General features: G+C 46.1%; 1 long non-coding RNA gene across 1 annotated transcript; it reads left to right on the top strand.

Annotated features, from left to right (window-relative positions):
* The first annotated feature begins 1537 nt into the window (after positions 1 to 1537).
* LOC149367539 (uncharacterized) lies at positions 1538 to 2522 on the top strand. Its single transcript, XR_016287388.1, has 2 exons — positions 1538 to 1760; positions 2379 to 2522. It is a non-coding gene; the product is annotated as an uncharacterized LOC149367539 (long non-coding RNA).
* Positions 2523 to 13080: the final 10558 nt, after the last annotated feature.

The following is a 13080-nucleotide window of genomic DNA, read 5'->3' as shown; positions in this document are numbered from 1 at the left end:
AAACCACAACGAAACACAGCAGCGCGGGCACGGCGACCGCAAGAAAAACTGTACTAGAAGAACAAAAAACGTGAATATCTTGCCACGACTGCCGCTGACACGCAACGCAGGTTCTCCGGTGAGCGCGCATCGCAGGATTGGCTCTCGGCGCGGCCGCGGTTTGGATTTGTGATAGTGATCTCCATGGCCAATAGACTGCGGGGCGTCAGTGAAACCAGAACTAAATTTCTTCGGCAGTTTTAATTTTTTCTGCATGTTTAATTGAAAAACAAAGTACTTCCAGCTCATTAAAATATTTTAGATAGAAATATATCTTTCTACATTAGTGTCACAGAGTGCAAGTACACTTGGACTGCTCACCATTTGCACATGCAAACAAACTTGCCCTCGAAGTAAAAATTAATAAATAAATAAATTAATACTGTCATGGTGAGTAGAAGTGATCTGGTACCGGCTTTTCTATTTGGGCTTCAGAAATAGCCCGAGAGGGCAGAGAATTAACCTATAGCATGAATGTTATATCAATGTCATCGTATGTGATTCAACATTTATTCATCATTTGACAATATTGCTGCAATGTAAAAAGACCACTTTAGGGCAACGTTATCAGCATGTTGCTTAGTAACATTGCAGCAACATTATCTAATGTTGAAGAATGTTAGCACAACATAGTACAACATTGGCAATGTTGTTGCAACATTGCAGTAACATACTGTGCTACTAGGGCAGCGTCCTGTCTCGGACTAATCGCGCGCGCGGCACACTGCACTAGCGGCCGAGGTGGGGCGCCCGGCCGCGTATACCGTCCGAGGTAGCACCCACGGAGTGTTCGTGTCACGCGTGCACTATCTGACGAAGAGCAAGCGGGAAGTCAAGTCCGCCTGCTCATGAACGCACAGAGGCTCACCATTGTTATCCCAAGCAACCACAGATATCCGTCGGACGTACGAGCTAGATCCGAACGTCCTTTGCCGAGATCGGACGTCCATCGGACGTACGAACGCAATCCGATTTCGGATATCCGTATTCGTGCATCCGCTGGACGTACGGACTGTGTCCACTTTTGTATATCCGCATGAGAGACGAGGTGGACGTCCGAAGGATGTATGGTCGAGTATTTTCCCAGGCCATGAGTATGGACGTTTTTTATTTCACAGAAAATTCGAGTCTTTCGTGTATGTATACTGTTTTATTTGCATCAGTTGGAGGGTTTGACGCGAAGACGTTTGTAAATTGGTACGATTCCAATCCTACCTGCAGTGCAAGAGCCGCCAACGAGCTAAATTTATCTAAGAGAAGCAGGTGTTGCAGAATTTTGCAAGAACTCAATGACTAGTTTTATGTTTATAAAACTTCTCCAAATTAGAGGAGTTGCGCGACATGTCCACTGTTTTGCTAGCTAAACTTGCCATTGAAACCATTCGTAAGCATCAAAACCAATGATCAAAACTCCCGTGCATTCTGCTATCACCATCATCATAGATGTCAGTTCGCGGTCAGACCAATCCAATCCATCAGTACGGCTCCGTAGCGCTATAGTAGCGCTGTTGTTGATATGTCGCGTAGTGTTGTCGCGCAGATCTTTATAGCTCTGTTATTATAAAATGTGGCTTTGTTCGGTCTGTGGACGAAAGTTGTGTGTAACTTAAGCAATTCGAAAGATACGGGAAGCGCCTGAAGCTCTTCTGGAACACCGGAATACCGTACTGCGTCGACCTTGGTGTAAAGAAGGCTTAGTGCACATGTGATTGCCTACGAAGGTATGTATCCAGTACACTTCTTGGAACTTTGCTTCTAGGACAATGCAGCATGCTCATATAACATTCGTTCACAGGACAGTGGGAGCAGTAAGCGCGAGGAGATGGCTTCCCCAAGTGTGTGCTGTTCTCACACTTTCGGGAGCCTACATCACACAGCTGCGGCAGCCCTCAACTCGCGCGACTAATTCCCACTCCTCTTCAAAGTTGTGGGACGGAGTATTTTCGCATCTTGGTAATTTTTAAGGCATTGCTAGTTTCACTGTGCCTGTATACAGAGTGACAACGCGCGAAAGGCAGACCATAGGAAGCACGTGTAGTTCGCAGTGGTTCGCAACGGAAGCTTTGCGGCTTTCTGTGCACAGTCGCGTACAGTGCTGCGCAGGTTAGTGCCCTAATTAAGGCCCATGAGAATAAATAAAGAACAAATACATTGTCAAATGTGGTGTGGAAAAGTGAGAGCTGTTATTGCCTTATACTTATTGAGGTGTTTGTTAAAGTGCATTGTCTGTTATACCTGCAGCACTTCTATTAATTGGTTCCAGTGTTTTTAACTTGGGCTGCTGCATTGTGCCATTTGTTTCACATGACTGATGTTTGCCGCGTTCTTTTTTATTTCAGAAATCCTGTGGGTGGGAAGATTACGGATGTGTGTCCCAAGCTTGCCACATTTGAAGAGTCACATTTAAGAAATTTTCCGAATGTAACCCATTGCTCTGCTGATGTATCATCAACCACAATAAAATATGCGTGCTATGCATCAAATTGTTTTTGGTTTTATTGCATTGCGCGGAGTGAAAAAAGCACGCATGCACCATATATGCGAATATTCGAGAAAGATCCGCCAATGGACGTACTCAACTGGACGTCCGTCGGCGGGCGAACCGTATACCTTTGGCCACCTTTCGGACGGCCTGCGGACGTCTACCGGCTCTTTGCGGATGTTCAGCGGACGTACAGAACATCCGAAATAGACCTCTGTCGGCCGTCCGAAGGATATCGGTGGCTGCTTGGGATGTCACGGGTGCGCGCATTGCCGCGCGGCCACAGGAGCGCTTCGAGACTGTCCGGGATGATTCCCAGCGCCCTGCAGGCCGCGAGCATCTCGCGACGCGGCGCTGCAGAAGCGGCACAGCTAAAGTCACAGTGACTTTAGGCACAGCGAAGGAGCATGTGCTCCAATGTCTCCACTGCGCCGCAGTCAGCGCACGCGTCGCTCGGGGATGGTGGCCGCTGCAGCGAGCGAGCAGTTTGCGCTCACCACGGAACACAAGCAGATGGTCGCGCAGTTGCTCGTAGAGCGAGAGAGCGAAACCGAAACCGAAATCCGGCTAAGAGCTACCGCTGCCTTGTCACGTGAGGGCCTATTTCCCATGATTCTTCCCATTATATTTTTTATGACTAGGCTTCAAAATTGTGACGTCATGCTCCCTCCTAGTGTTTTTTCTTCCTCCATGGTACTCCCAATGCGTTGGCAAGAATGTGGCGGAAGTGACGTCAAAATTTAGGCTTAAAAAGTCGGGCCACTAGCAACGTTGTCGTTGTTGCTAAGAAAACTCGGGTATACTAGCAACGGCGTACGGCATCGTTAGCGTCGTTGTTGCTAGGGGCCCGAGTGTTTCTCGGTGGCGGTGGACGGGCTTTCGGCACGGTGTGTTCGGCCTTGCGTGTTAAAGTCTACATGCCTGGTGTCGTGACGTTACGCACGCATCTAAGATTGCTTTTAAATGCAGCAAATAACCGCTCATTTGATATTTTGTTCGTCAAACTTGGTGTCGCTACGCGGAGCGATCGATGCATTGAAATGAATATCGCGAAAAGGTGGCACTCCGGAACCGCGCTTCGACACGCGAAGAAGCGTTGATTGTTTTGATCAGCGAACTTTCGCACCTCACCAAACGGCACAGAAACATGAAGCCGCTCTCGGCGATGCTGAGCTGCATTTCGAAGGCCACGCGGCGGGTGTACGGTAGCCCGAGAGCAGTGTCGTCTTTCTTCGCCTGGCGTCTGAAAAGGTTCACCGCAGCTGTGCGCCGGTCTGTGTCTACGTGCGTGTTTACGGGGAGGGAGGTGTAGGAGTGTAGCGGCGAGCGGCGCGGTTTTTTTGATACCTTTCTTTTACGAAGCGCTTGCGAGCCGCGCGCGATAGAAGCGTTTGCGGGTAGGCAGGCTGGAAACGCTGATTGGTCGATGAGATGCGCTTCTCCGTGACGTTTTTTGACTTCGCCCTCGTTCTCAACCGGACGTGGCGTCAGCGCGCCTTTCTCGACCTCTCCCTAGAGCGCCTGGGGAATCGCTAGGTGCACCCGCCGCGCCGCGCGTGCGTGGTGAGCGGGCATTCGTTTCGTGATCCTCGGCGCGCTCGTTTCGAGGCGTGTGCAGCTATGGCGTTCGAGCGTGGTGCGCTCGTCGGCGACAGCCAGCTGAAATTTCTGTGCAGTTTTTGCTTGCGGCTTTCGCCGTTTCGCCAGGAGCACGTGGCTAGTGTCGTGCTCGTATTTAAAGTTTTTGCCGCGGCACTACAAGGATCCGCATCAGGCGCGCTTTGAGGACCGCCGTTTGACAGCTACGCTGACACGCTTGTCGGGCGTGCGCATTCTCAACCCCGAGGTAAGGACTGAACTACATTGTCGCAAGTTTTCTTGTGCATTGAGGATTCACCAAATTGCGGTGCTTGTAACGAAACTTTTTTTTTTTTTTGCAGCGTCGTTCCCTGGATATGCTTCTCGGAAGCCGATGTCATTGTTCGCCGCGGACGCTGGGCCTACTGCTCGCCGCCACGCCGCTGTAGGTTTACGTTGAAGAGCTGCTCCAAACGGCCCTTTTCAGGGCCGCTTCATTGCTTCCTGGAAGATTGCGGGCATCAATCTCGCGGCCGTGTTCCCTCTCTTTGTCGAAATCGGCGCCAGACATCAGAACCCGCGCTAGGCCTCGTTGCAGGGTTAAACGAGTGCAGTGTGGCTTTAGAGAAGTTGACTTGCGCTTAGTCTATCTATATCATTCATCCAGTGCAGTGTGCCTTTGCTTCTTTAGCGACTTCTCACGCCTTGTCGAAATCGGATTTAAAGCTCACGCCACACCTCGTTGAATGGGTTAACCGAGTGCAGCGCCTAGCTTTGTTTTTGTGTTCTAACCTGTAAGCAGTGCACCTTTCTTCGCTCCTTACTTTTGTTCTTTTCAGTCGTTTCCTGAATCCGTCGAAAGAGCCGGGCTTGCCGGATGGTTGTTCGCTGTGAATGGAACCACGAGGCGATCGCATCTGCATACACAGCACGACTTTGTTCCCTCGTGTTTTTTTTACCAAGGATTGCTTCGACAGCTCGGGCAAAACGAGGACTGCGCACGCCGTGTCGTCGCTGCTCAGTGAGGAGGCACAAAACGGATGTCGTCCTTACTAAAGGCCCTTCTCGGAGCCACCTCAGTGTTTCCTGGCAGACCACGCGCTTTCCGCCCTGTGCACATGTTCCCCTCATTTCCAATCATTTGTAAGTTGCATATCAATGAATTAATAAATCAGTCAATGCACTTTATTTACCAGAAAAATCTGGCTGGTCACCCTGGGCTAAAAGCTGTGCACACAGCTTGACAAGGCCCAGGGGACCATTAGATGACAGTTTTGAACGTAGGAAAAACAAGTTGGTACTTTAAAAGAACATGGAAAGTACACCAAACAGTATAAGAGATAAACATTACAATCGCGCATTACGGTAAAGAAAAAGAAAACACTTTGACAGCAGACATACAGTATCAATTTGCACTATAATACATACAAAAATTACGACATTCAGCATTATGGCACGAAATATAAGAACAGCACATAAAGCAAAAAAGAGAATGCAAGTTACAATAGTACAGATAGATTAGCTGTTTACATTTGCATATGCATAAAATTAGTCCTCGTCTCCTTGGGCCTCCTTCAAATCCTGCAGAAGGCTTGAATTTGCAACTGCTAATATCAAAGATTTAGAAGAACTTCAGTTTGGGATACACGGTGCATAGTACTTGAGAAAACAAACAATAGCGCCTACAATGACACACACAGAAGAACTATGCAGCACAAGCGCTATCCTGCGCTCTACAGTATGGAACTGTGACTGAAAAATGAACCTTCCCGTCAGTGAAATATGAGCCTTTAGGCTGTCTACAAATCGTTATTACAGAAAGAAAGAAATATTAGTGAATGTTGTGTGAGAGGCTTGCATATTACTCTGTTTGTTTATTTATTTATTTACCCCTCAAGGCCAGTGGCATTACACAGGGGGAATGGTAAATATACGAAAACTGAGAGAAAAATACAGTTGATTACATGAATATTAAACAGCGCCTGAATATACAATGTTAGCTATTGCTACGCGGAACTGCTCGTAATTTTCAGTGCCGGCAACTTCTGCGGTAAGGTGGTTCCAGTCGCATGAGGTTCGCGGCAGGAATGACTGCGAGCAGCATTTTCTGTTGCATGACATACTTCCAACTTTGTGATCATGATCAATGCGGCGGGATACAGAAATTGTATGGGGGATGAGGTGATCACGAAGAGCGGGATGATGGTACAGCTTGTGGAACAGGGTGATACGAAACACTTTTCTACGCGATGTCAGTTATGGGAGGCAGATATTGGACTTCATAGTAGTTATACTCGCTGTGCGGTTGTAGTTAACAAGGATTAAACGCACAGAGTTATTTTGCACCAGCTCAAGATCATTAATGAAGTTGTCATGAGCAGGGTGCCATACACGTGTTGCATGCTCGAGTTTTTATCGTATTAGTGTTTGATAAAGCAGTAGTTTCAAATTGGAAGGAACGTTAAAGAAGTTGCGACGTAAGTAGCAAAGCATGCGATTAGCATTTTCAATTATGTTCTCGGTATGAAGAGACCAGTTAAGATAATAAGTAATGTGGACGCCGATGCACTTATATGATGAGGCTGATTCCAACGAAATGTTATCGATGTAGTAGTGAGGTGGGACGGAAGTTTTTCTATATACACGCATGACTTTGCATTTGTTCATATATAGCTGCATTCACCATTATTCGCACTGAAGTCAGTGGCGGTCTCGTCAAGTAGTCCCCTGCTTTGTACGTTCACCTTGTTAGCGGCTGTCTTATTTCACACAATTCCACGTTCAACACGTTGATAGGTATCGTGTTCCTGCCTTGCCGCCACCGTTGTCTTGCCATGCCGCCGGCGCGGCGGCGACGGCGGTGCCATTGACCTGCGGTTGCGGTGGCCAACAACCTCATCGGCCGGGGGGGGGGGGGGGGAGGGAGCCACCCATTCATGTCTTTATCCCACCATGGGACACAGCGACGCCAGCGAGGGGACCATCCCTTTCTGGCTTGACAAGGAGCGCCGACCAGCCGCCTTGAGGACTGAGGGCGGAACAAATTAAGCCACTTCCCAGAACTGAGAAATGAAGGCCGCTAACCCCACTGGTGAAATGTCCGGGCAGGTGCTTTGACCTTAGTGGACATGTCGTGGCGGAATATCTCAGACGTCGACTCGTTTCCCCTGGTACCGAAATGAATATTGTTCGCGTAAACGTTAACATTCAAAGATTGAGTAATGGTACAACGTCTATACCTTTCGCCATTTATTTTTCAATAACAAAGGGGAAAAAATTTTTTCTGCAAATAAAATGAAAAATCGTTGTTTCTATTTTTTTCTTTTTTTTTATATACAGCAGTCTGTCCGCTCCCCCTAAAACCACTCTCTGTGACCGCCACTGACTGAAGTAATGTAAGGTTGTTAGTGTTGGTTATTTCTCTAAAAATGACGCAAACATCAGCGAATAGGTGAATATGAGAATCCATAAGAGAGCGGGGATCATTCTAGGGTCCAAGAACTGAACCTTGTGGAACTCCGGAAGACACCTCTGCAAAACAGGTGTTACAACCGTAAGCAAAAACTAATTGTGAGCGATTAAGTAGACATTCAATCCATTTCAATAAGTTACAGTCAATATTAAGATGTTTTAGTTTGCGAGCCAAAAGGTTGTGACATACATCGTCGAAAGCCTTCGAAAAATCCAGAAATATACAGTCAGTTAGTGATGGTAGGTCTAGAATACAGTGCAATGCATGTGTAAACTATATTAACTGTGTTTCGCAAGAGTAAGGTTTTCGAAAACCATGTTGCGCTGACATAAAAAAGTTGTTCAATGAAAGGAAGTTAACAAGGTTGGTGAATATTATATGTTTGAACATTTTGGGTCAAGTATTGGTAAGGGATATGGGACGATAATTAATAGGGGATGCTTTGCTGCCGGATTTGTAGACTGTAACCACCTTTCCGATCTTCCACTCAGTAGCAGCGTTGACTGGTCAATGCTGGAAAAGTTTGGTTAGTATAATGGGCGAATAAGCTGCAGTGCTTTTTAAGTAACGCAGTCATAACCCGGAGCGGAATGAACACTGAGTCCATCAATAAGCTTATTCACACCAGTAGGAGCAACAGTTATAGGTGGCATGAAAACATAGTTGAAGTGGTGAGTTGTAGGCATATGTATACATCAGATATGGGTGTAAAGTTGTCAGTGATTGCGCGGTTAAGAATCGTGACGCGAACGTTGGAAGGGATGAGGTCGCCTAACGGGTCAGATAACGCAAAACTATCGTCGGTGGAAGGATTAATGACCCGCCAGAATTTTTGACATTGGTGGTTACATGTGAGTGGAAGTGCTTTTAGCGCTTTTGAGCGCCTGAACATACATGTTGGAAGCCGCTGAATACGAAGTCCGATCACTCACTAGTTGGCGAGAACTTTACGATGCGGTAGAGGCTTTCTTTTTGTTAGATAAACGTTTAATGTGATTATTACACTAGGGAGCTATTGAGTGGGTGGTAGCAGTGCGTTCAGGAGTGTATTGTTCTGTGAGTTGGGTGACTATAGCTGTGAACATGCTCCAGTTGGTTTGAATGCTGCGGACACCAAAGCTATGGGAAAGCATCGATAAAAAAACTAGTTCATTATTTATCGCCTGAAAATTTGCTCCATTGTAGTCTCGTATTATTATTTTTTTCTTTTTGTTAGTGTTCGGAGTGGCTAGATTAATGTCAGAGTGCATTAGCAAGTGGTCGCTGATGCCTGGCAGGTATGTAATAGGTGAGACTATGTCAGATCGATTTGTCAGGATTAAATCTAGCGTATTCGCCGCGTTGGCTGTTATAGTCCCTTGTGAGCACAAATGCACTAACGAGAATACTGAGCGCACATCTAAAAATTCGCGACTTCGAGACGAGAACGGGGACATTAAAGGGGAGTTGGTATTCCATGTTATCTTCGAAAAAATTAGATCGGCAAATAAAACAATACTGAAATAGATCATGGTGCTTTGTTTTTAAGTGTTTCCATAAAAAAGTATGGCAACAGATAAGGAAAGGCTTAGGTGACCGTGATCGAGGAGGTTAGAGTGAATTATAGTGCAACAGCTTGAAACAGGTCTTCACATCATTCATATGTACTAGAACATTGCAGGAGCCCGGACAAAGCAAAATTACACAAATTACGTTTGAATAGAGATCATGGCAGGAAAGTGGATGAAATATAGCTAAAAGAATTGTGAACCGAAGCAAAGTATGTAATGAGCCAGAAATATGCCTATCAAAGAAGACACTGCACTGAGAAAATGGACAGCATGAAATAAATGAGCAGCACAAGTGCAGCGTACAGGCCTTTATGAAATAATTTATTTTTTGTTTATTTACCACGTCCTGGTAGTGTTAGCTCCATAAAGCATTATCAAAATTATCACAATTTTCAGTTTTATTTGCTTAGGAGAACGTTAGAGCAATAAGAACTTGGTTCATAAATGCACTTCAAATATTGCCATGTATGAACTCAAAATATGTGTGTTTATTTATAACGAAATAAAAACAAATTACATCAATTTTTTTAACACGTACCTAAATAGATCCACTGGTTACAGCTTGCGTCAGACTTCTGTTGTGGTAAATAGGTCTCGCACCAACTACGGAACACAATCAATTGAGCACCAAATCATGTTGATGTGTAATTCTCATCCGTTTGTAATAGATGCAGCTAAAAATAGTTCCACGCGCAGGGGTTTTGAACGCATCTGTTCGTCTTTCTTTTTGTCTAACGTTGTGTCCTAGACGACAAAATGCTTACTTCTGGTTCCGTTTGATGTAACCCTGCTGGGGGGGAGTTCTATGATGCAATGGACTCATAGATCGTTCATCGTGGGATGTCGTGCGGTCTGTGTGGCATATCGTGCAGTCTGTGTGATATGTCATACAATTCGTATGATATGTCATACGGATTATGCGGTGTGTCGTGCAGATTGTGTGGTGTTCTGTGGTGGATGGTCTGTGGGGTTGTTGCGTCGTGGCGCTTTTTTTCAGCAGGGAATGCTATGTCGGTTCGAACAACCCTAATGTATTGTATTTCTGTACCATTTTTGTATATGATTTAGTGTGTATTATTATTTTATTATCTGTATATATTTACAAGAACTGTTTATGATGCGTCTGTTGTGTAAGTGATGGCAAAGACAGCCTTTTTTTGTTGTATAATCCAATACCGCTCCTGCTGCTGTACCCAGGCGAGGACAAGACCCAGTCAGAAGGTTCAGCACCTCCTTTTGTCTTGCCTCGTGGGCAATATCTGTATGTTGCCCGAAGGATGAAATAAACAAAAAAAATCATCGTACTCTTCGTCCTGGGCCACAAGAGCTGGGGCTTCATGAGATAATTATTACGGTGCATCAACGAAAATTTCAACATGCCGTCAGCATGCAAAGATATTATACTGGCGCTGAAAAAACCGCATTTTTAAAATTTTCACTGGCAGGAGGGAGTAACTTTCTTGACTGCGCTGCTTTCTTCCTAAGCAAATGAAAGACGTGTATGCCGACCTCTTATACCTGTTCTGCAGCAAAAACAATTCGAAAATATGTAGCGTAAGATATAACACTAATGCACTGTGAAGCTTGATGCCTTATTGGTCCAGTAGAGTGGAGAGCTGGACGAGTTAATTGGTTCACGATTGTAGAAAGAAAAGCAGCGCAAAAGACGGGGACACAAAACTGGGAACACAGAATACAGGAACACAGCGTCGTCCTGTGTTCCTGTTGTGCGTCTCCGTCCTTTGCCCTTGTTTTTTTTCCTTAATTGGCCATGCACTTGTGGCAATTTAAGTGCACTTCCTGTGAATTTTGCACAAAAGTAGTGTATTTTTGCATTCACCTTTTTACACGCTGAGTTGCTTTATCTTTTGGTCACTTCAGAAGGGAGGAGTTAGTATAGAAGTAATTTACTTGGAGAATACAAGGAAATATATCTTGCGATGAATTTTCTCATATTTTAATTCTGCCTGATGGTAATGCATTACGCGTCATACGGTGTTACAACCAAACGCCCAGGGCTCTAAGTTGGGCAAAGCATGTATCATATATGTGGAAATGCGAATATGGCTGTGGTGCGCTGGGCGTCTTGCATGCACAGCAGGAAGTGATTTGTGTCTAGACCATCCAGGAGGGAATGTACAAGGACGGGAGGGTAGTACAAACGCTAAAAAAAAAAAGCTAGCTGGGGCTGGAAACGCATTTTTGGTTCTAGCAAGTACCACAGTTTTGGGCGCCTTGTAAGAAGAAAGGAAGGTTCTGGGAAGCGGAGGCAGGGCTGCGTACGGCGCACGCGAGGTCGCGGGGTCACGGAGTCGCGCGAGATGTCTATCTTGCAGCAGCACATCGGGAAAAGGTTAAATTCTTCCACTCGCCACTCGCAGCGTACAGCAGAGCCGGCAGCCTTCTCTCTTGTCCGCCTACCCGGCAGGAGCTACTCTCTCCCGTTCCGGCCGGGGAGACGGACAATAGTCGCGGGCGAGAGCGAAGGGGTGGCCCCCTCCACATGAATGGCATTAGAAGAATGTCACTGGCGCCTCCACTTAAGCTCCACTACGGCTCAGCTCGTACTGGTTGCTGCGTTTCGCCGTAATTGCTTGTCAGCGAAGTGAACACAGCACCGTGCCTTCCCGTGAATAGTAGAAGCAGGGATGTCGCGGCCACATCGGCATTCGCAGGATAGCGCCGCCCTGTCGCTTATTTGCTCGCTTATCCTCTGACAAGTCAAAAAGTCTTCCTGTCGTGGCACGCCATCCATGGCTTACGACACCACGTCTGTCATTCTCCTTCGTACTTCAAGCGTTTCTATTCTTGCTATGAAAGTATTAGCCGTTGCGGCCACCAATTCAAGCAGCGACAAAAATTTCAGCGCCGCAGGATTCGTAATGAAAGAGTGCCGCTCTTGTTTCGATCAAGCCATCATCAATGAACAACTTGCATATTTAGAGTGATAAATCTATACCTTTATGCGTTGTGTTTTGTGTATAATCCCAAACTGTGATCTGGAATGCGAGGTCAAAATTTGAATGCCATTGAAATAAACTCCTTTTCCTGAAATTCTCTTTTTGTGTCGTCGCCGCTTTGCAGGTCGGGCCGAGCACGAGCGTGCTCAGGGTCCTTCAGTGTCGGGCCGGGCTTCCTGTCGGTAGGTTAGGTCCCGGGCCGGGCGCGGGTTCGAAATTGCGGCCCGTGCACAGCTCTATTCAGAAACCTAATCACATTTCCTTTTGTGAAAAAAGAGCTATGTGCAGAGTTTAAATGGTGCAAGTATGAAGCTACAATGAAGTTAATTACAGACTTCTGTGCAGCAGCTAGAGGAATTTCAAGAGCATGCTATACGTGATGCTATACCTCAGTCACAATTGATGCAGTCAAGTATTATTTCGTATATTTTTTTTTACCCAACAGACATGAAATGTCTGAAGATGAATATGTACCAAACACATCGAAACATCAGTTGTGATGCCTGAAAAAAGTTGTACTGCAACATAAAAATGCTCAAGTCTCGATAAGCAGGAATACTGAAGGGGAATAAAAACAGTTTTCTTTTGTTCGGGCTCACGCACCTGCTACAAATATATTCTTTATACATAGCAATAAAACTTGAAATAACTGTTCAAGAAAGCCTTTTGGTCAATAGTAAAGCTAAGTATGACTGAAAGGAGTCCGCAAGAAATGCACAGAAGCAGGCATGCAGTGTAACAACGCAGCGCGACAGGTGCGCTTTTTAATCTCGCGCGCGCTCTGAAGAACATGGGTTTATGGTTTATTGGGGTTTTAACGTCGCAAAACGACTCAGGCTATGAGGGACGCCGTAGTGATAGGGGTTCGGAAATTTCGACCACCTGGGGTTCTTTAACGTGCACTGACATCGCACAGTACACGGGCCTCTAGAATTTAGCCTCCATCGAAATTCGACCACCCCGACCGGGATCGAACCCGCGTCTTTCGGATCAGCGGCC

The sequence above is a fragment of the Amblyomma mixtum genome, chromosome 1 (assembly GCF_055824585.1).
Source record: "Amblyomma mixtum isolate Tamu chromosome 1, ASM5582458v1, whole genome shotgun sequence".
In the NCBI taxonomy this organism is placed as follows: domain Eukaryota; kingdom Metazoa; phylum Arthropoda; class Arachnida; order Ixodida; family Ixodidae; genus Amblyomma; species Amblyomma mixtum.
Note: the sequence above shows the minus strand (reverse complement) of the source record. Positions and strands in the feature narration are given on the sequence as shown.